Source organism: Mustela putorius, unplaced genomic scaffold (assembly GCF_011764305.1).
Source record: "Mustela putorius furo isolate JIRA1106 unplaced genomic scaffold, ASM1176430v1.1 tig00003898_pilon_pilon_pilon, whole genome shotgun sequence".
In the NCBI taxonomy this organism is placed as follows: Eukaryota; Metazoa; Chordata; class Mammalia; order Carnivora; family Mustelidae; genus Mustela; species Mustela putorius.
In genome coordinates this window covers 15,797,584-15,825,197 of record NW_025422047.1, presented here as the reverse complement: position 1 = coordinate 15,825,197, position 27,614 = coordinate 15,797,584, and the positions used below count along the sequence as shown (strand labels likewise).

General features: G+C 36.6%; 1 long non-coding RNA gene across 1 annotated transcript in view; it reads left to right on the top strand.

The window, feature by feature from the left end:
• LOC123388309 overlaps nucleotides 1–27,408 on the top strand; it is a 64,619-nt gene extending 37,211 nt beyond the window's left edge. The window contains exon 3 of the long non-coding RNA XR_006602869.1: nucleotides 27,258–27,408. This is a non-coding gene — a long non-coding RNA (uncharacterized LOC123388309). The remainder of the gene's footprint in view (nucleotides 1–27,257) is intronic.
• The last annotated feature ends 206 nt before the right edge of the window (nucleotides 27,409–27,614 follow it).

Sequence of the window (27,614 nt, the reverse complement as noted above, 5' to 3'; positions counted from 1 at the left end):
TTCATATCCACGAGGCACAGAGTCTCCACAAAACCAACCCAAGAAGGTCCACACCAAGATACATAGTAATTAAAACAGCAAAAAGTAGTGATAAAGAGAAAATTTTAAAAGCAGCAGAGAACCCGAGTATTTATAGCAGCAATGTCCACAATAGCCAAACTACAGAAAGAACTTAGATGTCCATCAACTGATGAATGGATAAAGAAAATGTGGTATATATATATACACAATAGAAAAAAATGAAAAAAAAATGAAATGAAATCTTGCCATTTGCAATGACGTGGATGGAACTAGAGGGTATTATGCTTAGCAAAATAAGTCAATCAGAGAAAGACAATTATTATATGATCTCCCTGATATAAGGAAGTTGAGAGGCAACCTGGGGGGTTTGGGGGGTAGGAATAGAATAAATGAAATAATATGGCATCGGGAGAGAGACAAACCATAAGAGACTGAAACTCATCAAACAACTGAGGGTTGCCAGGTTGGGGGGATAGGGAGAGAGAGGTGGGGTTATGGACGTTGGGGAAGGTATGTACTATGGTGAATACTGTGAAGTGTATAAACCTGATGATTCATAGACCTATACCTGTGGGGCTAATAATACATTATATGTTAATAAAAAAGTAAAAAATTATATAAAAGCAGCAGAGAAAAGCAAATAGTTACATATGAGGGAAACCCAAAAAGGCTACCAGCTGATTTCTCAGCAAAAATTTTCAAGGCCAGAAGAGACTGGCATGATATATTCAAAGTGCTGAAAGAAAAACCTCTGTAGCCAAGAATACTCTATTCAGCAAAGCTATTATTTAGAATAGAGGAGATAAAAAGGAGTTCCAGGCAAATAACAGTTAAAAGGATTCATGACCAGCCATACAAGAAATATGAAAGAGTACTCTGAGTGGAAAGGAAAAGCCATAAGTAGGAGTAAAGAAAAGTAGGAATCACAAAAGCAGTAAAATTAAGTATACCTTAAAAAAAGTAAATCCCTTGGTTGCAAGAGATTAAAAAAATAAAAGAATGTAAAGTATGCCACCATATGCCTAAGACATGGAAGGACGAGGAATAGAAATTGGGTTCAAACTTAAGTGACCATCAACTTAATATAGACAACTATATGCACAAGACATTTTATATAAACTTACTGATAACCACAAATCGAAAACTCATAATAGATATGCAAAAAAGAGAAAGGAATCCAAGTATTTCTTTACTGATATTATTTCTTTATGAAGCCCACTGTGAGAGAAGAGAACAAGAGAAGAAAGGAACAGAGAAGAACTACAAAAACTACCATAAAATAAGTAACAAAATGACAGTAAATACATACCATCAATAGTTATTCTGAATGTAGAGGAACTAAATGCCCCAATCAAAAGACATAGGGTGATGTAATGGATAAAAAGAGCAAGATCTATCCATATGTTATGTACAGGAGACTCATGCTGGACCTAAAAGTGCCTCGAAATTCAAAGTGGAAGGATGAAAATGCAATTATCATCCAAATGGAAGTGAAAAGAAAGCTAGGGTAGGAATACTTATATTGGACAAAATAGACTTTAAAACAAAGACTGTAACAAGAGACAAAGAAGGATATTTCATAGTAATAAAAGGAGCAATCGAACAAGAAGTTATAACAATTGTAAATATTTATGCACCCAACATGGGAGCACCCAAATACATAAAGCTACCAATAATAAACATAAATGAAGTAATTGATAGTAATACCATAATAGTAGGGGACTTTAACACCCCACTTACATCAAAGGATAGATCATCCCAAACAGAAAATCAACAAGGAAACAGTGGCTTTAAATGAAACATCAATTCAGATGGATCTAACAGATACATTCAGAACATTCTATCCTAAAACAATAGAATACACAATCTTCTCAAGTGTAAATGGAACATTCTCCAAAACAGATCCCATATTAGTCCACAAAATAAGACTCAACAATTTTAAAAGATTGAAGTCATACCATGCATCTTTTCCAACTGCAATGCTATGAAACTAGAAATCAACCACAATAAAAAGTCTAGAAAAAACAAAAATACATGGAGGCTAAATAACATGCTACTAAACAATAAATGGGTCAACCAAGAAATCAAAAAGGAGATTTAAAAAATTCATGGAGACAGGTGAAGATGAAAACACAATGGTCTAAAATCTTTGGGATATGGCAAAGTTTGTTCTAAGAGGAAAATTTACAGCAATACAGGCCTACCTCAAGTAATAAGAAAAAATCTCAAATAAACAACATAACCTAACCCCCAAAGGAGCTAGAAAAAGAAGAACAAAATCCAAAACCAGAAGAAGGAAGGAAATAATAAAGATTAGAGAAGAAATAAATGAAATAGAAACTAAAAACAGAAACAAAACAAAACAACAACAAAAAACAATAGAACAGATCAATGAAACCAGAAGCCAGGAGCTGGTTCTTTGAAAAGATCAACAAAATTGATAAATCTTTAGCCAGACTCCCCAGAAGAGAAAGAAAGAGAGCAAGGACTCAAGTAAATAAAACAAAAAATAAAAGAGGAGAAAGAACCAACATCACAGATATACAAAGGATCACAAGAGAATATCATGAAAAATTGTAGGCCAACAAATTGAACTTAGAAGAAATGGGTGAATTACTAGAATTATATAACCCCCCAAAACTGAAGCAGGAAGAAATAGGAAATTTGAACAGACCAATTACCAACACTGACATTGAATTAGTCACCAAAAAAATCCCAAGAAACAAAAAATCCAGGACCAGATGGCTTCACAGGTGAATTCTACCAAACACTTAAAGAAGAGTTAATGTCTATTCTCTGCAAATAACTCCAAAAAGGAATCCAAAGAGGAAGGCAAGCTTTCAAATCCATTCTATGAGGCCAGAATTACCTTAATACCAAACTAGATAAAGACACTACAAGTAAAGAGAGCTACAAGATAATATCTCTGATGACCATAGCTGCAAAAATCCTCAACAAAATATTAGCAAACCAAATCCAATAATACAGTGAAAAAAATTAGTCACCACAATCAAATGGGATTTATTCCTGGAACAAATGCTTCAATGTCTATAATTCAATCAACATGATAGATCACATCAATAAGAGAAAGAATAAAAGTCACATGATCATTTCAATAGAGGCAGAAAAAGTAATTGACAAAGTACAATTCATGAAAAAGAAAAAAACATCAACAAAGTAGGTTTAGAGGGAACATACCTTGACAAAATAAATGCCATTTGTGAAAAATGCACAGGTAACATCATACTTAATGGTGAAAAACTAGAGCTTTTGCCATAAGATCAGGAATAAGAATGTCCAGTCTCACCACTTTTATTAAACATAGCAGTAGAAGTCCTAGCCAAAGCAATCAGACAAGAAATAAAAAACACCCAAATTGGTAAGGGACGAAGTAAAATTTTCACTCTTTGCAAATAACATGGTACTATAAACAGGAAACCCTAAAGTTTCCACCAAGAAACTCAGAACAGATAGATGGATTCAGTAACGTCATAGGATACAAAATCAATATACAGGAACCCATTGCATTTTTATATACTAATAATGAAGTAGCAGAAGTAGAAATTAAGAAAGCAGTCCCATTTACAATTACACCAAAAATAATAAAATCTAGAAATAAACTTAATCAAGGAGGTGAAAGACCCATGCTCTTAACACTGTAAGACACTGATGAAAGAAATCGGAGCTGACACAAATAAATGGAAAGATATTCCATGCTCATGTGTAAGAAGAACAAATACTGTTAAAATGTCCATACTTCCCAGAGTAATCTACAGATTTAATGAAATCCCTATCAAAATACCATCAGCATTTTCCACAGGAAAAAGAAACAAGATGGGATTGGGAGGGAGACAAACCATAAGTGACTTAATCTCACAAAGCAAACTGAGGGTTGCTGGGGGGAGGGGGTTTGGGAGAAGGGGGTGGGATTATGGACATTGGGGAGGGTATGTGCTTTGGTGAGTGCTGTGAAGTGTGTAAACCTGGTGATTCACAGACCTGTACCCCTGGGGATAAAAATATATGTTTATAAAAAATAAGAAATTAAAAAAAATCCTAAAGTTTGTATGGAACCACAATAGACCCTGAATAGCCAAAACAATCTTGAAAAAGAAAAACAAAACTGGAGGTATCACAGTTACAGATTTCAAGATACACCACAAAGTTGTAGTAATCAAAACAGTATGGTACTGGCAAAAGAGACACACAGATCATTAGAACAGAATAGAGAGCCCAGAAATAAACCCACAATTATATAGTTAATCAGTATCCAACAAAGGAAAGAATATGCAATGGGAAACAGAGAGTCTCTTCAACATATGTGTTGGGAAAACTGGATAGTCACATGAAAAAGAATGAAACTAGACCACTTTCTCATACCACACACAAAAATAAACTCAAAATGGATCAAGGACCTAAATGTGAGACCCATAACCATAAAAGTCCTAGAAGAGGGCACAGGCAGTAATTTTTCTAACATCAGCTATAGCAACATTTTTCTAGGTATGTCTACTGAGGCAAGGGAAACAAAAGCAAAAATAAACTATTGGGACTATACCAAAATAACAGGCTTCTACCCATGAAGGAAGCAACCAATAAAACTAAAGGACAGCTTACTAAATGAGAGAAGATATTTGAAAATGACATGTCTGATAGAAGTTTAGTATCTAAAATATATAAAGAACTTATACAACTCAACACCAAAAAACCCCCAATAATCCAATTAAAAAGTGGGCAGAAGATATAAACAGACATCTCTCCAAAAAAGACATACAGATGATCAACAGATTCATGAAGAGCCTCAATGTCACTCATCATCAGGGAAGTGCAAATGAAAACCAAAATGATATATCACCTCATACCTGTCAGACTGGCTAAAATCAAAAACACAAGAAACAACTATTTTGGCTAGGATGTGGAGAAAAAGGAACCCTTGTTCAGTGTTAGTGGGAATACAAACTGGTGTAGCCACTCTGAAAAACAGTATGGAGATTCCTCAAAAAATTAAAAATAAAAATATGATATGACCCAGTAATTCTACTATTTTTCCCCACATAATATGAAAAAAAAAAACTAATTTGAAAAGATACATGCACCCCCTGTGTTTATGTCAACATTATTTAGAATAGTCAAAATATAAAGGCAGCCCACATGTCCATCAACAGATGAATGGGTAAATAAGCAGTACACAGGGGCACTGGCTCGCCCAGCCAGTAGAGCATGCAACCGCTACCAGGTTTGTAAGTTTTAGCTGCAAGTTGGGTTTAGAGATTACTTAAAAATAAAATCTTTTTAAAAAGTGATTTTATAAATGAAACAAGATGGGATTGGGAGGGAGACAAACCATAAGTGACTCTTAATCTCACAAATCAAACTGAGGGTTGCTGGGGGGAGGGGGGCTTGGGGGAAGGGGAATGGGGTTATGGACATTGGGGAGGGTATGTGCTATGGTGAGTGCTGTGAAGTGTGTAAACCTGGTGATTCACATACCTGTACCCCGGGGGATAAAAATATATTATATGTTTATAAAAAATAAAAAATTATTAAAAAAGTGATTTCACATGCATATATACAAACACATATGTATATGTATATATATATTACTTAGCCTTGAAAAAGAATGAAATCTTGCCATTTCCAATATGGATGGATCTAGAGGGTACCATGCTAAGTGAAATAGGTCAGTCAGAGAAGGACCATAACATATGATTTCACTTATATTTGGAATATAAGAAACAAAAAAGATGAACAGAGGGAAAAAAAGATACAAAAAACCAGATTTCGAACTATAGAAAACTGATGGTTCTTGGGTGGTGGGGTGGTGGAAATGGGTGAAACAGGTGAAGGGAACAAGAATACACTTACCATGATGAACCCTGAGTCACTATACTGTACACCTGAAACTAAAATGGCACTGTACATTATCTATACTGGAATTAAAATTTAAAAAAGAGGGGCACCCAGGTGGCTCAGTGGGTTAAAGCCTCTGCCTTCTGCTCAGGTCATGATTTCAGGTCCTGGGATTGAGCCCCGCATCAGGCTCTCTCTGCCTGTCTCTCTGCCCACCTGTGATCTCTCTCTCTCTGCCAAATAAATAAAGGTATAATCTTTAACAAACACATTTTAAAAAGAAAAATAATTTAAGGATGATGATAGAAATGCTTTAAACCAAATGCGGTGTCCTACATGACTATATACGTTGCATGTGCATGAAGTTGGCTCTATCCTTAGGGGAGCAAGACCCCAATAGTGCTACTCCCTTTTGTTGAGTCACGGGAAACAAATGAGACTTCCCTACATCCCACAAATAGTTATGTAGGACAACCACTATCCCTGGTTGTCCATGGGATAGCTGCAGGAACAGTAACAATAAAAATGTGATGGAGAATGAATGTGCTAGGTGTCTCAGAGTAGCCAAGGAAGGACAGAGGATTTGTACAACCTGGAAAAAAAAGACAGTGGCTACTAGAGACCTAACTGTACCAACAGCATCCAAGAAAGAGAGATTCTTGGGGCACCTGGGTGACTCAGTGGATTAAAGCCTCTGCCTTCAGCTCAGGTCATGATCCCAGGGTCTTGGGATTAAACCCTGCATCAGACTCTCTGCTCTGTAGGGAGCCTGCTTTCTCCTGTCTCTCTGCCTGCCTTTCTGCCTACTTGTGATCTCTGTCAAATAAATAAATGAAATCTTTAAAAAGAAAGAAAAATAGATAGATAGATAGATTGATTCTTGGATATTCTCATCCCTAAATGAAATTATGTGGCAGCATAACTTGAGTTATTATTCATATCTATCCACCTATCTAATCTGCATAGATCTGTACTTGGTTTTTAGTATTTTTAGCTTCCCACCGCAATTCCAAGTCAACAGTTGTCTCTGTATTCGTTATGTCAGGGGAGAGGTCTACAAGCACAAAAACAAGAAACTGTCCTAATGACCCAAGTCATCTTAGATTTGGGTACACAAGCCTAAAGAGAGAACTGGATTCAGTATTTAAAAGTTGTCTGGCCAGAACCATGAAGACGGGATTTTCCACAGCCTAGAAGAGCAATTCTCCTGGTTTGGGAAGTGATAGAAGGCTACCATGTCTCTAGTCAAGAGGACATATATCCCAGGAATGACTGTGTGGGATGGCTAGTAAGGCTATACCAGGGAGCTTTGGCCCTGAGCAGAGGCACACCAGGAATGGCACAGAAGCAGATGCTGGAAAAGATGGAGGATATCTCACTGGCGACTTTGGTGGCCTGATGATGGAGAACCTTATGATGTGCAATGTGACCCAGCCCCACTTCCGTAGGCATGGCTTTGCATAAGATTCCAGAAATCACTGAGAGGATGGGAAACAAGAAAATGGCTAAAATTAGATTTCCTGGTAGCTTTGTGGCAGGAAGAAGAGTATATATTTTATAAATTATAAAAAAGAGTCATTGTTCCTATATACCTGTGTTGATAGACTAGGATTCTTTCTAACTTCTCTGTGATGACTCTATTTCCCAAGCTCATTCAGTTACCTTTGCTTTGACTCTGCTTTCATGGAACAACTTTTTAATCTTTAGTTTGGTTTCCAGTTTAGACTTTTCCAGCAAGAAGAACATGCTTGGACTGCCATGAAAATTGCATTTCTCTTGGCAATGAAAGCTCTCCATATAAGTGAACAAAATTGATATTTCTCTGGTTTATTAGTCAGTCTCTTGTGGGTTTGGTTAACATGGCTCAGTTTCCTGGGCTCTCGCCACATGGATATACTGTCAAGATGGAGTTTATGAATTTGCCAAAGAGAGGACCACAATGACTCTCAGAGGGTGCAGATACCCTGACCGAAAAGAACCATCAGAGAAAAGGCTCCCTGACCTCTCACTGATATTTCCCATTGTAAAAATATCATGAAATGCTAAAGAAATTTTTTTTAAAAAGCTATATTATGCAAACTATGTTGCAAGTCTGTTCCATCTAGTAAACTGAAAAATATTGCTTAATCAAAAACAAAGTTATGTTAGTGTTGCAGTAGTTTAGAATACAGCCTCTGGAACCAGACTGCCCACATTTATCAAGTCTTGGCTTTTCGACTTAAGCAAAATGTGATTTTTAGCAAGTTCAGAGATATATACTAGGGACTGTTATAAGGAATAAAGATATTAATATGTGTAAAACATTTTGTTTATTGCTTAGTACCTGTTAAGCGCTATACAAATGTTAACAACTATTTCTGGTTTTATTGTTATTTTAGGTGTTCCCTTCCAGCCTATGTCCAAATGTATGGATGTCATGTTGCACATAATTTATATTCCTTTCACTGTAACACTGTGTTACATAAATACTCTGTTTCTATGGAGGCATTACCTCTAATTTTTAATAGTATAATTTAATTCACTTAATAGTTGAGCACTTATTTAAAAATGACTGTCCTATGTGACAGAGATATCAAAATGATGATAAAATAGACAAACTGGCAAAGGTGATGAACAGGAAGCACACCAAAGAGGAACTATAAATGGCCAAAAGAAAGGCTTACCCTAACAAAAAGTCAAGAAATGCAAATTAAAGCAATGTTACTATTTTCACCTAGCAGATTGGCAACAGTAAAAAGTTTGCTAATATCCACTTTAGAGTAAGATGTAAGACAATGAATATTTCCCTCTCTTGCTGGCCAAGTGCAAGCCAGTGCAGGCATTTAACTATTTTTTTTTAAAGAATGGCATTTTTTTAAAAGATTTTAATAATTTGTTTGACAGAAAGAGAGAGAGTGCAAGTGAACATGAGCAGGGGTAAAGGGGGCCAGAGAGAGACTCCTTGCTGAATAGGAAGCTTGATATGGGGCTTGATCCCAGGACCTTGGGACCATGACCTGAGCCAAACACAGCCACTTAAGTGACTGAGCCACCCAGGTGCCCATAGGCATTTAACTATTAATATTTTAAATGCATAGATGCTCTACACCAACCATTTCACTTTTCCATATCTACTTTCGAGAAACAGCTGTTACGTGCTTCAGGAGACAAAACCAAGAAAGTGTACTGTAACATTTGTAATCATGCAAATTGAAGACCACATAACTGCTCATCAGTATTTGGAAATGTTACATAAATTATGATATATTTATTCTTAGAAAGAATGTGTTCTATCTTTTGATCAATGGAAAACATGGAAAACTTCCAAGGCTTGTTGCTAAGTAAACAAGCAAACAAAAAGTTGCAGAAAAACAAGTACAGCAAGACAGCATTATCCTAACACACACTCTGAACAAAATATATAGCTGGATAGATACAAAAATATGTAAGTATATATGTGTATATGCATATATCAGCATATATATATATAGAGAGAGAGAGAGAGAAAGAGAGAGAGAGAGTCTGTGTGTTTGTGTGTAAATATGTAAATTGTCTGGGAGAGTCCATATCAACAGTGACCATCTTTAGATAGGAAACTAATACTGGTCAAGGGGAGTTTTAGCATTTCCTCTATTTTTAAATGTTTTTAAGAATTGTTTGTATAATTAAGGATGAATTTTTAAAAATTAGAAGATGAATTAGATAAGTTTCCTGAATCCCAAAATTTCTATTCCATTGAATTGATGTGTAACAATTTATTTAGCCATTGACCTATATTTGGCAGTTTAGGTTGTTTCCATTCTTTTACATTATAGATCTTTATACACTGCAGCTCCTTTTTCTTGTTGATTTATTTCTCTAGGATAAATTCCAAGAGTGGGATTATTGGATAAAATGGTATAAACATCTTTTTGGCTTGTGATGTATTTTTCCACAGTGCTTTCCAAAAATGTTGTGATTCTCTTTCCCCATCATTACTACAAAAAAGTGAATGGGCTCTCCTACTACCTGACACCAATCTACTTTTCTATTACCATCTTCTCAATCTCAGGAATGTGCACTTTTCACTTCAGTTTTCCACCTGTTTTAGAATTGCGGCTAGAGGACCATCAGCTTATACTCTTCCTCCTATGCTTTGCACGCATGTATATTCCTGAAGGAGAGATAATTAACTCTCCCATGTTATAGATGAGAACACTGAAGTTTACAAAAGTCAGTAACTTGCCTAGGGTCCCATAGTTAACATGGGTAGAGTCTCTCCTTGTAATCAAGTGTCTGTACTCTCTGAAGCCTCTATCCATTGGAGTGAGCAGAGTTGGTTTGAATCCAAGTACCTGTTGTATACACATAGGGTCCACTTCTGCCATAACTCTCCTACGTCATCTGGTCTCTTGACACCAGCCCAAGTTTGTGTCCATCCTACCTCTCTGTTTATGTGCCTCCTCCTGGTCTGCTTCTCAGATTGCCAAATTATGTTTCACATGCTGAAACTTCATTTCTTCTCTACTTCATCTACTTTAACTAAAGGTACTAGACCAGTGACTTTTTTATTTATTTATTTATTTATTTATTTTTATTGATTTTTTATTTTTTATAAACATATATTTTTATCCCCAGGGGTACAGGTCTGTGAATCACCAGGTTTACACACTTCACAGCACTCACCCAAGCACATACCCTCCCCAATGTCCATAATCCCATCCCCTTCTCCCAAACCCCCTCCCCCCAGCAACCCTCAGTTTGTTTTGTGAGATTAAGAGTCACTTATGGTTTGTCTCCCTCCCAATTCCATCTTGTTTCATTTATTCTTCTCCTACCCACTTAAGCCCCCATGTTGCATCACCACTTCCTCATATCAGGGAGATCAAAAGAAATGAAATCTTGCCATTTGCGACAACATGGATGGAACTAGAGCGTATCATGCTTAGCGAAATAAGTCAAGCAGAGATAGACCAGTGACTTTTATCCTTGGTCTAGTTTTAAAATGAACCAAACAAACTGAGGCTTGGGCTCCATCTCTAGAAATCCAGATTCATGGATCTGGGGTATAATCTGGGCCTGGGACTGAGATTTTTTTTTTTTAAGTTTCCTTAAAACTTTAGAGTGAAACACCTCTGTCTTAAATGTGATTTCTTGTTTTCTGCTCCTGAGTTTAGAGGCAACATGGCTGCTCTTTTTTGTTTTGTAATTGCTACCTTGTCTCCCTTAGCTACCAAGACCACTAGGATTCACTTGTCTCCCCTGCTGCCATTCTGCTTGTTCTGTTCTGTTCCTTTGTGTTCTGCCTTAGCAAATCATCTTGCTGTACCTACCCTCAAGCCTTTGCCCTTCCTACTACTGCGGCCCACAACCACTCCCCTTTGCTCTGTCCTAATTCTGTTGAGCTGAAGTTTTGCCTCTTCCACCCAGATCTCTTACATCACAGCCCACCAGGTGGCTACTTCTTTCTGAACTCCTGTTTCAATTCTCACCTGCTTCATTTTGTTAGCTTTTCCTTTAGTGATGGAAGGTGGTAAATGATTTTCATATGTGGACAGGAGGAAGCACTCTTAATGGATTTTAAGAGCCCAAGATTGAGAGGAAGCCTCCTGTCTCAAATTCCAGGCTGCTGATTACTTAAACCCTTAAAGCCTCAGGTTTCTCATTTATTAATTAAAGATAACAGTGATATACATTTAACTCACAGAGTTGGTTCACTTTAAGTTCCCCAAGGATAAAAGTCAGAGTTTAGCTGAATGCATGGAAAGTATTTAACACAGTAACTGCTTTATGATGAAAGTTTGATACATGTTAACTAATAGAAATAGGGTATATAGTAATAAGATTGATTTCTTTCAGTTAAAGTAGTGGGAATTAAGAACTTAAGCATCCAAATGAGCAACTTCCCTTATCATCTGCCCAATAACTATTTGTTATAGATATATAACAAATATATATAACTATGTTATATATAAGAAGACACCCACTTATTCTGATGACATTACATTGCCCGGATCTTTTTCCAGAAATCTTCTTTTGGAGTCTGTGATAGAGCAAGTTTATGAGTCAGAAAGAGAAAAGGCACTATTAACTCTTTCTCTTTATTTTTTTTTTAAAGGTAATATTTATTTCCTTGACCACTTGATTTACCAACTTTGGTGCCAAATAGCCTTTGACTTTTTTTTCTTATAAGTTGAATTTACCCAAGAGGAAAATGATGCAACTTCTAAAATCATGCACAAAATGTGTTAATAGATTTTTAAGGGACTTTCAGATCAGAAGTTCTCCAAAAACATTTCCCCAAGGAGACTGCAAATGCCTAGAGAACAGGGACCTCGCCTACAGGTAGGGTTCATAGCCTGGAGTTAACTGAAGTTAGAGGCAAACTTTTATGTGTTTTTCCAGTTTGGGGGTCTGTCACTTCATCATTTTCAAAGGTATTTATGACAGAAAGAGGACAAGAATCCTTTTAAAAAATATTTTATAGGTGGGGTGCCTGAGTGGCTCAGTTGGTTAAGAGTCTGCCCTTGGCTCAGGTCATGGTCCTGGGGTCCTGGGATTGAGCCCCAAGTCACTGGGCTCCCTGCTCAGCAGGGAGTCCTCTTCTTCCTCAGCTCTCCACCTCCCCCAACTCATGCTCCAGCTCCCTCTCTCTCTAATAATTAAATTAAAAAACATATATTTTATAGGTACCAATGCTCCTAGAAGAATGCTATAAATTTAATAATAAATTTAAGTAATTTAAGAAGTAAAAAAGTGTTTTCATATGTTAGGAGTTGCTATTCATCAATTGTTATAGCACAAACATGATTTTAATGGTGGGGGATGGGTTTGAATGGAACTATAGACATTCCCTCAGCCTCTCCTCCTTGACCACACTTGTTCAGTGTTCCTGAGACAAACAACTAACTGCTAATGTTCTGGTGTATGGAAAGTGACCTTGGAAAAAAATCTAGTTTTTCTCTTGGAATGAAGAAAACTGGACTGTCAGGATTGATACAATGTCTTTTCTGTTTTGTTAGTGACACATTCTAACACACTAAGTTAACTACAGAAAATGGCATTAGAGTTGGAGAAAGAATGGAGAAGTTAGCTTTCTATTGCTTATCTTCCAGTTCCCAATGCTATATTTTTAGAAGCATTTATTTTAAATGGAGAGAGTCCAAAGGAGAACACAGCTATCTTGATTTAAAAAAAAAAAAATCTGAATGTGAGAATTGGAAGGAGGATTCTTTTCTCATTGTGCGTTTTTTAATCCAGTGGTATGCTGGTAAACTGGCTCTCTAGGGGGAGAAAAACAAATCTTAATTTGCAGTGTTTGCCAATTTCTGTGGTGTAAATATTCCCACTATGGCCAATTACAAGCTACCAATGAGAAGCCACTAAATGCTATTTGGAAGAAATGCACAGAATTTGTTTTTGTGAGCAAATACAAGCTGGCTTCAGTAAACCATAGTTTATAACCCTCATAAACCTGCAGAACAGTTTCTAGGGAGTTTCAGTTTTATAGTAGTGCTCTTTGGTACAAGCAGATTTTAAAAGCAAAAGTAATCAGAAAGAAATTCTGTAAGAGGCTATTGAAGGAGACTGAAAAATACAGTTTCAAACAGATTACTCAAACTCTCTGATAAAATTTGTCTTCCTCCACCTCAAACCACTGTTAAAAAAAGAAAACCACAGACTCAAAATGGAGTCTCTTGTGCTAGGCCCAAGACTGGGGCTCAATATCTCACCTAATTGCAGTTTCAACCTTCCCCAGGAATGTAATCTTAACCAGTCAGTCTGGAATTTCCTAGTCAGCCCAGGTAAGGAAATATACCTGGTAAGACCCTTTAGTTCCCCCCCAAAGAAGGTGACCTTGCCTGAAATGATTTGTTTGTTTTGTTTTGTTTATGACTTCTTTGTCCTGCCTTTAAAAACCTTTCCCTTTCTTAGTCCTTAGTCCTTTGCCAGATGGGATGTCTCCTGATTCACAAATCATTGAATAAAGCCACTTGGGTTGTCAAATTTACTCAGTTGAACTTTGTTTTTTTTTGTTTTTAGAACCACTAAGACTTTTTCTGCCTTTTCTTCTTCCTCCTCTACCTACACTCAATTTTTTTTTTCTCTAGATTGACTACTATCCTTTTGGGGAGCTGATTAGAGGTAAGGTGTGGAGGGGCAGGCTCCTCTTTGATGGACGGGAGAGGAGCAGAGGTCTGGGAATAACAGGACCCAAATAAACTGTGTTCTACAACGTTGTTCTCCCATGTTTAAAGAAAAAGAAAAAATGGAGGAGGAAAAAGTAAAACTACCTTCTCAAAGTTTATGGTGTGAGAATCAACAAGGCTTTATAAACCTTATCCTTTGGAAAAGAAAAAAGCAGTATAAATACAATCCAAGTCTTTATTTCCTTTCCATTTACTTTCGGGCACTTCTTAATCTCTATTTACATTTCAAAACTAATTTGATTGATCAAGTCTGAGTTAATAAAAATTTAAAAGCCAAGCCAACTGTTTGTCTGTCTTAGCTGATTTTTATTTTGGCTATCTGCTCAAAATTGCAACATGACCATGAGCAAGTCCTTTGGCCTTTCCAAACCTGAGTTACATCATCCTACAAACAACAGGATTCAACCAAGTTGTCTTTAAATTTCCTTCTAGCCATACAAGTTTGTGACACCTATATTGAATTTAATAAGTGGTTTCATAATTTTTTAATGAAATAGACTGATAATTTCTACTTTTAAAATGTCATAAACCTGCTAGCTTGAATAAGGAGATATATTTTATCTGAATTGACTTAACCAGAACTCTTCTGCCAATAGAAAAGAAAAACTTATTCTTCAGACTACAGTTTTCTCTGGTGTCCTTCCCAGATTTTGAGACTCATCAAAGTTGTCTAGAGGAAGAACCTCTCTAGACTAAGAGGAAGGTTCTCAGTATACATTAAGAATACTCCTCCAGTGGTCATCAGCAATTCTAGCCCTTGAGGATTCATATCCTCTCAACACACTTGATGTTCTCTGTGTTTCCTTCTATTTCCATCAGTTTATGGCCCCCCAAGTCTGCCCCCATCTCCAGCATCCTAGTGGTCTAGGAAAAGGATAGAGTGAGTGGGCAATAGGCATGTCTTCCCATCTTCTTTGATTTTGTATCACTTGGCTCTTACCTATTAAATACCTAACAATTCTTTTTGTTTAGGAGACTCTTAAAAAATAATCATGAAAACAATAGCTAATACTTACTGAATGCTTATCATTTTCTTAGGACTCTACAGATTTGTTTAATTCCCAACAACCACATTAATTCTAGCCCCATTCTATCCATAAAGAACCTGCAGCTTCATACGGTTTACCCAAGGCCAAAATGAGTGGCAGGAGCTAACCCAGGATGGTCCTAACTCTGATTCTTGAGTGGTTGTATCCAGAGCTCCTAAAACAAAACTAGGGGTGAAAATCAGAAAGCCAAATAAAAGCTCTAAGATGGGAACTGCATTGCACAAGTTGTGCTATCTGAAGAGAGGACATGGGCTGCTCAGAGGAAGGGGGCCACTATAGCTGTAAGGATCCGCCTCTTTCATTTACCTTGCTGCCCCATCCTCAGAGTACCTTACTTAGGGGGCTCCAGGCCAAACCCTGGACTCCAGCCTATCTGATTATCAAACTCAGTACAGGCAGTTAATAGTGACAGGTCATGACTCCCTGTTCCCGTTATTCTTATTTCCTCGCCTGGTATGAATTATTCAGGTGTGTGAAGACTCGCTTGTGAATAAACATTGGCAAAAAATCATCACAAAACTATGGATTTAGGGCCTTTTCTATGTGTAGAAAGACTGACCCTAGGGATCATGACCTCATTTTCATTCCTTTGAATGAAAAGAATTTTCAATTTGAATTCAAAAGGACTTTGAAACCCCAGTTCTAAGGGAAAGGAAATGATACATTGTAGAAAGTATCCAGTTGTTTGGGAACTACAAAAGCACACATCTTTTTTTTTTTTTTTTTGAGAGAGAGGGAGTGTACATGTGTAAGCTGGTGACGGGGCGGGGGGTGGGGTGGGGTGAATTCATGCCAGGTGGAGGGATGGCAGAGGGAGAGAGAGAGAGAATCTTAAGCAGGCTCCATGCTGGGCATGGAGCCCAATGCAGAGCTCCAACTCATGACCTTGAGATCATGACCTGAGCCAAAATCAAGAGTGGATGCTTCACTGACTGAGAAAGCCGACGTCCCATACATCTTTAAATTTTTTAAAAATTTTTCATCGTTTTACAAAGGCAAACATCTTAAATGGCACCTCCCTGCATTCTTCCCTTTGGAGCCTGGAGTTATCCTGAGTCATGATGGAAAGCTAAGAGCTGTCCCCCACCCTGACTTAACTCTACCTTGAAGATAATGAACTGACAGGATAAACTAAAAGTTTTCAGCTGAAAGCTAGAATTCTTTCAGTCAATAAAATAGGATGACACATATAATTATGGAAAGAACTTAGGAAGAAAGAGACGATGTCCTTAAAAAAATTTTTTTGATGAATTGTCTAATTGAGAAACTCAAAGAGAAAGTAAATTTGATACTTCTTTGATTGTATTTTGCTTTTAAATTGAGTAATGGTTAAGAGGAAGTCCAGGGGTGAGAAGAGACCAGAGGCATATCGGAGCATATATGACTAGAAGCATAAATGAATTTTAAATGATTTAGGGGAGCATTTTTAAGAAAATAATATGAATATGAAATTAGGTATAGAGCTTTGGAAAAGCTCATGCAAGGGAGAAGTCTTGAGATGAAGCTTCACTAGCTTTATAGAAAATCCTTCCCTGGTTGAGACAGTTTACATTCCCCCCCCCCCCATCTAACTGCTAAATAGACATATCCCCCTGAGAGATTCTATGCTGAGAATCTAAATGGTTAGTGAGAGCGAAGCCAAGGGGATATGAAGAGGCCAATAAAACACAGAGGAATTACTGGGAGTTTACTAGGTGGTATTGTGCAATATTCAGAAAGAAGTTCATACGTGTACACGGTCTCAAACACCAGGATACTCTTTAAAAAAAATTCCTAGAAGTGCCCAGGGCCACATGGACAACTTATGTGGTTTTCTTACCTAGAATCTGAAAGGACAAATAAGGATTGATAACATCCAGAATAAAGCTACATTTTACTCTCCCTTCTGGTTTCTACTAATTATAATTTGTTTTATATGCATCTTTACCATGGACAATACAAACCAGCCAGCACAATTCAACTACCCACCTCTCTTCTTTTTTTTCAATTGATGCTTAACTATCAAAATAATGAGATGTTTAAATTTGTGAATTAGGAAACTTTTTTGAGACATGTAGAACATTTTAAACTTTGAAAATATTTTAATTATCAGATTTTTTTACAACTAGTTTTAAACACCCCAAAATGTAGGATTAAACAAAGCTGCAATGTCCCTTTTAAACTCTGGGGCAACAGAAGGGGGAACAAAAAAGGCCCAAGACGGTGCCAGCTCTGCAGACTGACCAGCACTGTGGAGAATTCTAAGTTTATGGAGTGGAGTTGATTTGGATGGTCTTATTACTAGTCAAAAGAATCTTAAACCCATTCAGCAGCTGACAGCCTGTGTTTCAATTGGAAAAGAAAGATTGTCAGAACCTCTAGTGGTGATAGCGCAATCCAGCAGCAAATTCCACGAGTTAAATAGAAAAGATGGTACCTTTAGAGGAATTAATGGAATGCATATAAGAGCCACTAAAAAACAAATATCTAAGCTTTAAAATATTTTACCAGAAAATGAGCAACAAAATATACTGCAGATCAAATACAGATGGACAAGAGAGGAGGTTTTAAAAACAGCAGATTGGCAAAAGAGCTTGAGAGACACAGTAATAGGTTCTCTCTGTCCTGAAGGGAAGCCAGCAGTTGGCAGGAAGGCCAATTTCTCTGCAGACTGGCACTCAACTTCTCATAATAACCAATAAAAAAAATGTTGGACGCCTAGTCTCTAGTTCTTATGAGACTGTCCAAAGTGCCTTGGGCCAAGACACTAATGCATCAGGAAAGGAGCATGAGAAAGGCAAGAAAGCCTCTCACTATGCCTCTATTCAGCCCCCTTTCCACATGGCCCAGAGAGGAGCCCAGACAGAAGGGCATTTTCCAACATAATAGAGATAGGTAGGACCCTCTCAGCAAGAGAGCCCGGAGCAACATTCATAATTGTAGTCCAGAAGGAGATTCAGTGACCCTACATTACTGTGCTTTGTATGTTTGTGGGGGTGAAAGAGTGAGTCTCTATTTCTTCCTTCTGTCCTTCCTTCCTCCCTCCCTCCCTTTTCTTCCTTTTCCCCCTTGTATTCCAGGAAATTGTTCAGCTTACACACACTAGAGTCATGGTTTTATATAGTATGAGGCTTATCCAGTTTTCTTTCCATATGATACAATATAGGCAGTAGTCTTTCCCAAGTCAGAGGGGGTAATGTAATTGTCCGTCCGTCTGTCTATCCATCCATCAAACCCTGATGGGCAGTCTTCCAAGAAAAAGGCAGTATTTTTTAAATGTTACAAGATACAATTCCTGTTTCAAGGAAGGGCTAATATATTTCTATGATAAATTTAATTAAGTGACAAATAGAAGATCACAAAAAGCTTGGAAAGGCCAGGAAAGGCTTAAAAGGGGAAAAGAGACTTGATCTAGATTCCTAGTGGAAGGAGAGATGTTTAATATCTTATAAAATGTATGGAAAAGCCCTCTGGATGAGACAACATGGAGGCCTACATGTATGCTATCAAATGAGTGTTTGTGTTCTTCAACAATTCATATGCTGAAGCTCTAATTCCTAATAAGATGGTGTATGGAGGAGGGACCTTTAAAAGGTAATTAGTTCATGGAGGGGGAACTCTCATGAATGGGATTAGTGCCCCTATAAGAAGAGACGTGAGAGAGATGATCTCTCTTGGGCATGTAAGGTACAATGAGAAGACAACTGTCTACATGCCAGAAAGTAGGTCCTCACCACACATCAGACCTGCCAGACCCTTGATTTTGGATTTACCTGCTTCTAGAATGTGAGAAAAAAATGTTATTTAAGCCACCCAATCTACGGTAATTTTTGTTAAAGCAGCCTGAACTAAGACGATGTATACGAACTTGGGAAACTCACATAAGAAGGAAAGTGGGAGCTTGAATATTGAGGGAGACTGAGTGCAAAAAATGGCCACAATTTTCTGCTCCTCCCCATATTTATGCTATTTGCAATGTGACTTTGTAGCCATCCTCATCAAGAGATAAAATCTATTTCCTTACCTCTTAAATCTGGGCTGGCCTTGTAATTGCCCTGACCAATGAAACAGCAGAAATAATTATGTGGCAATCTTGAGCCTAGGGCTTAAAAGAGTCTTACACCCCTTTTCACCCTCTTGGAACCCTGAGAAGCTGTCATGTAAACAAGCCCAGCTAACAGGCTGAAGGATGAGAGACCATGTGGAAGAGAGTCCAGCCGTCCCAGCCAAAGCCATCTTAGACTAGCCAAGAACCAGCAATCTCCAATCCTGTGAGAGAATGTTTTCTGTCTTAGCAGAGCTGCCTACTTGGTCCATCTGAGTGGGCTGTAGTAAGATAAACACCCAGCTGACCTATAAACTTGAGAGAATGCTTGTAATTTTAAACAACTGTATTTAAGGGTGGTTTATTACCCAGGAATAGCAATAGCAATAGCTAAGAAGCTTAGGATCTTTGTTCCATAAATAATGTAGACTATTAGTAAATTTTGTAATATAATAAAGAAGGTTCATTAGTAAGTTTCTTGTCAAGATTATTGTAGTGGAACATAGTGACAACTTTACCCTATATAAAATTAATTTTATATTTAACAAAATAGTACATACACATGGTTTAAGAAGTGAAATAGTACTATAAGGTTTAAAAGAAAAAAAATGTAGTCCCAGGCTATGCACCTACTGGTGCCGCAGTAAATACTATTTCTTAGCTTTCTCTTCTATAATTTATCTTCATATTTATAAAAACAACATTTATATTCTTTATATTTACCTACTTGAAAAATTATCTGTTGACTTCATGTTATGGCAGGTAAGAATTTTTTTGTCTCCCTGTTTCTCTTCTCTACCTCATATCCCTTTACCCCAATCTGTCAATTTAATAACTGGCATTATCAATTTAATAATTGTTGGTTAAATGAACATTCAGTGTTTATATTACTATATCTATATAAATATTGTTCATTATTAGACATATTTTATATTTTCTTTTTATACAAATTTTATTTTTTATTACTGCCCCACTTATTTGCTTATTAGTTATATAATTAAAATTAATATATATTTTATAATTATAAAATAAAATATGAAATAAAAATTATATCATTTTATAAAATGTATTTTTATTTGACAGTGTTGCAAAATATTCTTTATTTTATATTTTATAATTATAATTTGATATATTATATATATTTTATATATAAATATATATTTATATATAAATTAAACTAATATTACCTATTAATTTCCCCCAAATATAATAAATATAAAAATGTTTTTTCAATTCTACTTTGTGCATTATCCAAAGTGTTAGTTTATTTATTTATAATTAATGAACTAATTAATTTTTGGAGGTCTCCATCATGAAGTTCTTTAGCTCTCATTTGGACTTGTTGTCTCTAGGTATAGCCATCACTCTAACATTTCTTATGCTGGACAGCTTTTTTCTTGTTCTCATATTTTCCTCTCTAGATTCAACCTCTTATTTTGGGGGGCATATCCTTCAGTAGCTTCTGGAGAATGAGAGCTTGCATGACTGAAATATCTATTGTAATTCGAGCTTAATTGTTTGACCACGAATAGAAAATACCTTTTTATCAGAATTTCTAACACATTGCTTCACTGTTCTCTGGCTTTCAAAGTTACTGTTGACAAATTCCTTGAAAGATGCAAATCATCAAAGTTTACTTAAGAAGAAATAACCTAAATAGTTTTCTATTTGTTAAAGAAATTTAATTTGTAGTTAAAGAAAACCTTCTGACAAAGAAAACACCACGCTCAGATGACTGCACTGATGAATCTTCTAAATATTTAACGGAGAAATAATACAAAATCTACACCAACTCTTACAGAAAATTGAATAGGAGAAAACATTTCCCAGTTCATTCTATGAGGCCAGTATTATTCTGACACCAAAACCAGACGAACATAAGCATAGACCAGTATACCCCCTGAGCATAGATGCAATAATCCTGAACAAAGTTTTAACAAACGAAATCCAGCTATTTATAAAAATCGATAATATATTATGACCAAGTGTCATTCGGCTTGTGGAGGAACTGGAACATTCATACATTGGTGGCAAGAATATGAAATAATATAACCACTCCGGAGCACAGTTTAACAGTTTCTTGAAAAGTAATGCACACACCTACAATATAATCCAGCTATTTTAGTCTTAGGTATTTACCATACAAAAATGAAATTATGTCCATGGTAAAGACTTATCATGAATGTGTATAGTAGCTTTATCCGTTATAGCTAAAAACTGGAAACTCAAATGTTCATCGTCTGGTGAATAGATAAACTGGTGTGTCCATGCAATGGAATTGGACTTAGAAAAGGAAAGGAGTGAATGATTGACACATTAAGAATATAAATTAATCTCAAATTATTTATGCTTGGTGAAAGACACCAGACAGAAGAGAGAACATTCAGTGATTCCACCTACATAAAACCTAGAAAATTAAAACTAAACTGGTGGAAAGCAGATTAATTGTTGTCTGGAGACAAGAAAGGGCAAAAGGGAAAGACAGAAGGGAGGGATTTCAAGTAAAATTTGGAGAGTAATAGATATATTCCTTATTTTGATTATGGTGATGATTTTATAGATATTTACATATATCAAAACTTAAAGAGGTGTTCACTTTCCATATATGCCCTTGTTTATAAGTCAGTTCTATGTCAATGAAACTGTTAAAGATGTGGATCAGTTTCATTTTCTTTGACTTGGCAATCATCTCATTCATCTTTATCTGCCTTTGGAATACCTGTGTGGTATCTCTAGTCTGACTTCAGCCTCCTTCCTTTCCACCACATAAAGGAGACAGGAATGCAACACTGTCAAATCTCAGAAAGATGTCTTAAAGGAATGAAAGCAGTATGCTCATGGGTATTCTTACGGGTTTCAGCTATACAAACAGAAGTGTATATTGCCTGTATCTATACTGATGGTGATGTTTGCTGAAATTAATTGCCTAATAACTGGAGACCTAGAATTCAAATTGAGCCAGTCAGCCATGACCATGAATGACCATGCAGATTACTTTTTGATTTTAAAAAAAGGGGAGGGGTTACTTCTCATTCTCATTCCTAGAGATTTTGATTTAGTAAGTCTGAGGTGGAGCACAGGGAAATTGCATATAAATCAAGATTAGAAACAATAGCATTAAGCAAAATTAACATTTTCATCCTTGCCTCCACTAGAACTTTCCACCATCATCAGGATGCTCTCCTCTCTCTGTTTTATTCCATATTAAATCCTCTCCCACTTGCCTAATTTCCATCTGTGCAAATCAAGGTGATCCACAAAGGCAAATTCCACCTCTTCTTTTGTGATTAGTCATTCCTCTCTACTTCACTTCTTCTCACCTGTCTCCAACCCCTTTTGAGTCAAAACAACTCAAAGATCTCAGGCTAATCATAAAGGCATTCTTTTCTCTAGGATCCAACTCACTACATAGAATGAAGTCCCCAGGGCTTCAAAACAAAGATGAACAGAAGATTAGCTCTTTTGCATCATACAAGTCACTGTAGCAAGTTTTCTTATGTGGCACAGTGTTTCTTTACTTGGTTACTACATTGAACTCTGTGTAGGGAGAAGTAGTATTATCCTGTTTGGGTTTTAGGGAAAACTATTAAAGCCTAGAGCAAAGCTGTTTATTTTTGCCATCCAAATTTCTGAGAAGATATTTCAGATAAGCACTTCACCACTGTCTTTGATCTCAAGCTATCAGCTTCAAAGTATAACATTTAAAAATAATTTTATGTGGTTTCTATTATTTTGCCTGCCTTGCATGCACTGAAGCTTGTTTTAAGAAGTCTCTTCTGTTTTTGAACATTTTTGTAAGATGGTCAAGTTAGATGTTTGTCCTTTGTGATAAAACTCAACAACTCCTTTATACACATATCCCGGACTTAATTATTGTATTAAACAGTGATAAGGTGAATATATTGCTCTTCCTTATGTGATATTTGCTGAGAGTGCAGAGTTGATGCCCACTCTTAATCTTTTTGGAAGAGCACTGGCTTCTGTTTTTTCTTTCTGTTTCTTCTTTCTGTTTTTCTCTGCCCTTTGTGATTTTCTTGAAGAAAAAAGATTACACTTTTTATATCCAATATATTTGAAGGGAGAGAGGGCACTTAACATTACTTCTTCTGCATGGTGGTGGTAAACTTTTATTTTTGTCAGGTGGGAGGGAAAACACTATGTTAAACATAGACTATTTGGACAGTATGTTACAGAAGGGATGTAAATATGCCTCAGAGGTCCAATCAAAGATACATAATTGATTTTATTATTTCTTGCTGACAGTTTCAGAGACAGTAGAATATAGTGGGCATAGATAAAAGCAGTAGTAGCACTAATTACCTAGAACTGGGAAAACTGGTTTCCAAATTCTGTTCTTCCACCTATGTGACCTTGGGCAAGTTTGTTCATTCTTTTGTTTATTCAATTCATTCATTGCCCAAGTATATCTTTTGTATCATCTGTGTCAGACATTATGAAAACTTCTGGTAATAGAGGGGGAGAACACAGTCCTTGCTCTTATAGAAGGTGGCACGCATGAAAATATGCCATAGACTCAGATTCTGAAATCCACTCTACCATTTGTACAAGACTACAGCTTGCTATGGGCTGCTTTCCACCAGTGACTGACTGATAGAGATACTAAGTCCATTTGTGGGAGACCTAGTACTAAAAAATGGTTGATTATGGCTTGAGAACTCACTGATGGTCTTGCTGAACATTCCTTACACTGCACAGTGGTCTAGTTCCTTCCCATGCTGCCTTCTTTCCTTCACTCAGGATCAGACTTGCTCCAGGTTCTGATGGCTTGCAAATTTGGTGTTCCCTCCCCATTTTCTCTCTCGGGCATTTCTCATACTAAAAATCTGTGTACATACTTAATCTCATCTTGGTGTTTGTTCTTAGGGAACCTAGACTACCATATGGAGTATACATTCTAGTGGAGAAGATGAGAAAATAAACATAAATAATAAGGTAATTTCAGATAGTGATGATTATTTAAGATAAAAAAAATGGCAGAGTGGGATAGATTGCTTGCCAGGGATGGGAATTGGGGAGAAGGTACTTGGTTCTTTAGCTCATGTCAGTGGGGAGGATGTCTCTGAGGATGTTGTATTCCAGCTGAAAGTCAAATGACGAGATGGACATACACTAGGGAGGAGGAGGCTGGGCGATGTGAAGAGCTGGAACCTCACAAGAGCAGCACGTTTGGGGAATGTAAAGACAGCAATCATAGTCGCACCCTCCAGGACAGCTGGCAGGAGGTAAGGTCAGAAGGACAGATAAAAGCTTGGCTCTAGAGGGTTTCAAAGGCTGTGGTAAGGAGTCTACATTGTATTCTAAGTGCAGTAAGAAACCATTGGAGAGTTTGAGCAGAAGCATGGCATAATTTGATTTATATTTTTGAAAGATTCCTTTGGCTGCTGAGAGCATGGACAAGGGGGTAAGACAAGCAGAGCAGTTAAATTACAGGAATCTAGGTGACATCTGGCGTCGGTTTAGACTATGATAGTGAGAGCGCTGGTGAGAAAAATAGAATTAGAGATGTGCTTTGCAGGCATATCTGACAAACTGCTTAGTTTTCTGTGTCTTAATTTCATCATTTTAAAACTGGAGATAGTAATAGTACCTACCTCATAGTAGGTTATAGTAAAGATGAAATGATGTATGATAAATATAAATATATAAAGTAAATTATATATATAAATGAATAAAATGTTCAGCACACTGAATAAATGTTAGCCCCTCTTCTTGTGGAAATGATACTTGGTGGAAGAGAGTAAATTCATGCTGTATTCTAGTTCTGCCATGAACTCAAGTTGTGGCCTCCGTTCCCTATCAGAATAATGTTGGGAGGGGATGGGGTGATTATAAAATCACAAACTATTAGAGATGTACGGCACCTTTGGGACTATTGATATCATCCTACCAAAGAAGGAAGAATAGGCAGCACAGGAAAATAACACCATGTCCTGCCAGAAGCTGTTGACACTCAACTATATGGCTTTACGTGGCCCTTTCTATTATGAAACTCCAGCGATTCTCAGTACTCCATAATTTTACGACAATTCTTCTATAAGGGCTTTCTCGGGTCTTTGTCAGACTTCCTCTTAGTTCTTGGATCACTGTGTTTCTCTTCTCATCTGACCTGAGTTTACAGGTTTCTCAGAGGCAATGCAGAGAACAATATGTCAAATCCAAAGTTTGTTTTCTTTCTTGTGGCCCCACACTTGTGCATGCAATGATTCATCCCACTGAGAGATGTTCTCCTTTCAACACTCTCTTAGATCTTGATTTCCGCTTAGACTGCTTAAAACCTCCAGCTAGGTAGTCTTAATATTATTAAAAGTAGAACAACAAAATATTATGTTTCTTTTTGTCAAAAATAGGCAATATACAGTACCACTCATGAAGTAATCTTTTCATTTTAAATTTTCTATTAAGGTAAAATTCAAGCAATTTCAGAAGAAGAGAGAACACAACAAATGCCTTCATCCACCTTCAACTTTCATCTGATTTCTTCACTGAGTAAATAGTATGGAAGTTGGAACTATTTTAGGTTAACACTTACCAGGGTGCTATACCTTCAGAAATAGAAGAGAGGCTGGGTTGGACTAACTTTTCCTCAGAGGGCAGTTATAAAATCTGGATAATATATATTTTTTAATTATTAAATTGGAAAGAAACCAAATTCAAAAGTAGAAGAAAATCTATCCTTGAAAGAAGAATTTCCATGAATGAGATTTGAAGGTTTGAAGGCTCTTGCCTATACAACTGCAACAGTAGAAAGCCACCATATTACTGATTTGAGGTATCAGACACAGTCTGGGGCAAGCAGAGCAGAAAGTTAGAAGGATAATACTGGAAAGGAGAGAACTGCACAAAGGAAGAATCACAAACATATAAACAATCTGCCTAAAACCTTGGATGACTGCTATACATGTTCTAGGGGAGGCCTTAGGGGGTCTTGAAAAATAACAGTAGCTGGGAGGTGAATGAACTGTAGGGAGCGTTCATTTGCTGTTCACCATAAGACAGAGTTGGGAGTTTGAGTCTATCCAAATTGACTACCTTTTGAAACAAATTACTCTTCAAAGACCTTAACAAAATTCAGAAATCCTATCTTGTATAGTTCATAATGTCTAGCTGTCAATCAAAAATCATTAGATGTACAAAGAAAACATAAAAAATACTCAGAAAAAATTAAAAAAAGCATTAAATAGAAACTGACCCTGAGAGGATCCAGGTGATAGAAACTGCAAAGCCATAGTAAATTTTTTTAAAACAGGGGAAAAAATATATACAATGAATGGAAAAGGAGGAGAAATTACAATAGAATTTAAGATAGAAAAGAGAAAGCTCTCCTAACCCTAGCATCCTTCCTACCTGTCTAGGTCTGGGCATTTTTATCTAAGCATGAGGCTCTAATTTACTCACTGAACATTATGGAGGCACAGTCAATAACTATTCAACATCATTTATTCCATCTGAAATAGGTCTGATCTCAGTGGAGAGGAGGGTAAAAATGGCATTGATCGTGTGGTAATGTCAGTGATGGTGGTAGTGGTGGCAGACAGAACTGAAATTCTAACTGAATATAAGAATATAAGAAGAAAGTATTATAAATCTTTGTTCTAATTAAAATAAATTATACATCTATGGTATTTCCCATGAACTTTGGCATTTGATCATAACACAATTTATGTTTTCTCCAATGTTTCTTGAGAAAAGTAAGGATTTACACAACTAGTAATATCTGAGAGTAAGAATACTCTAACATTCTAGACTCTAATACTCTAACCAAATTGGAGAATTTAGCTGTTAGTTAAAATCCCAGGAAATCCAAAATTTTTTCTTCTCTAAAGCAACAGGAAGATTAGATGAAATTATCTCTTTGTAACTATGACATTTAACATCATTTAATAAATCCTAGACATATGATAGGGTCTTATTCAATCTCTTATCTTGGTAGTAATAATATTGTTCTGCTTACCATCCCAGAACAGTTTGAAGAACAAATGAGAAGAGGACAAAATAACAATAACTTACATTTATTGAGGAATTCCCAATTTCAGGCATTGTTCTGAGTGTTTTCTTTCCATGTATTAACTCATCAATACTAACAACAGTGAGATAGATACTATTTTTATTATCCTCATTTCACAGATAAACAGAAGTGAAATAGTGTGTCAAGTCTCCCAGTTAAGAAGTAGAGGTGGGTCCATCAACAGATGAATGGATCAAGAAGATGTGGTATATATACAAAATGGAATACTATGCAGCCATCAAAAGAAATGAAATCTTGCCATTTGCGACAACATGGATGGAACTAAAGCGTATCATGCTTAGCGAAATAAGTCAAGCAGAGAAAGACAACTATCATATGATCTCCCTGATATGAGGAAGTGGTGATGCAACATGGGGGCTTAAGTGGGTAGGAGAAGAATCAATGAAACAAGATGGGATTGGGAGGGAGACAAACCATAAGTGACTCTTAATCTCACAAAACAAACTGAGGGTTGC